The 1,158-nt window shown below is 42.6% G+C and overlaps 1 long non-coding RNA gene across 1 annotated transcript; it reads right to left on the bottom strand.

The window, feature by feature from the left end:
- Positions 1 to 604: 604 nt before the first annotated feature.
- On the bottom strand, positions 605 to 943 carry LOC143360499 (uncharacterized). Its single transcript, XR_013083288.1, has 2 exons — positions 895 to 943; positions 605 to 804 (listed from the first exon to the last, which is right to left on the bottom strand). It is a non-coding gene; the product is annotated as an uncharacterized LOC143360499 (long non-coding RNA).
- Between the last annotated feature and the right edge of the window lie 215 nt (positions 944 to 1,158).

Genomic DNA, 1,158 nt, shown 5'->3' with positions numbered 1-1,158 from the left:
ACCGCTCCCAGCACCCACCTGGAGACTCGCAGTTTAACACGGGGGCTGGCAGTCTTTATATATATCTCGTCGGTGTTGTGGTTATGTTCGACGCCTATTCGCTCGGCAGCAACGTGTGTCTGTATATGTTTTTTTTTTTTTTTTTATTAAATATCTTTATTGCTATTAAGCTTAACAACAACAAAAATATAACAAGGCTTGAATCCACTCGGATCCATTAGCCAGTGTCTGTATATGTATATAATACAACAATAGCTCCATCTCGTGTTCATCAGTCAGCTACACGTTTGTAGGTAATACCATTTCTCTAAAGGAAATTGTACGGCAGACACCGACCACCGAATCTTGAAAAGTCAAGTTATTATCCCGGGCCCGTAATGCGATTAAACAAACGAACGAAATCAAAAAGCCGTGATTGGTACAGGTTGAACATAGGAATGGAGGGAGATTCAATTGGACACCGGGCGGGTCCCTCCGGGGTATGATGATAGCTGGGAGGTGTCCTGTTAATAACCCCGGCTTCCCCCAGGGAGTCGGGGTATGCGTAATGTCATTTTCCCCACGGAAAAAAAAAGGGAGATTCAATTGTTTCAATTATCTGGTGTAACTATAAATATAAAAACAGTATATTTGAGTGGTAAAAAGATATACAATCGTATAAATCCTCGTACGTACAAATTCTCATTAATAAACATACTGTTTCGCCAATGCCCTTAAAAATTTTGCCTTCCGAATGTTCGCTGCCTCGCGCTGTATCTCCTCGTTATTATTGGAATTCAATTCCAATAGGCCAATCACTTTAATCTACAACGGCAACACCATATGAATCGATCGCTCTTTAAAAAAAAAAAAAGAAAAAAAAAAGAAAACATTAGTGTACGGAGCGCTACTAACTGCTAGCTGTTTCCTGTGATGCTCGCCGCGTTTCGTATGCAAATGTATCTTCGAGCAACATTTTCCATCATTCGGTCGCATGATGCCTGCCGTAGCTTCGCTGGAACAGCCGTGCCTCGGCACACTCACACACCGCCAGGTCAGCGTGTACGTGTACCAACGAGAATCGCAAGGGTCCGGGACGCCACGATTTATTCATCTATAATACAAAGGTGGGGCATGGCAGTGGTCAGAGGCATTAGATGAAGTATAAATCTAATACTC

Source organism: Halictus rubicundus, chromosome 13 (assembly GCF_050948215.1).
Source record: "Halictus rubicundus isolate RS-2024b chromosome 13, iyHalRubi1_principal, whole genome shotgun sequence".
NCBI classification, from domain to species: Eukaryota; Metazoa; Arthropoda; class Insecta; order Hymenoptera; family Halictidae; genus Halictus; species Halictus rubicundus.
Note: the sequence above shows the minus strand (reverse complement) of the source record. Positions and strands in the feature narration are given on the sequence as shown.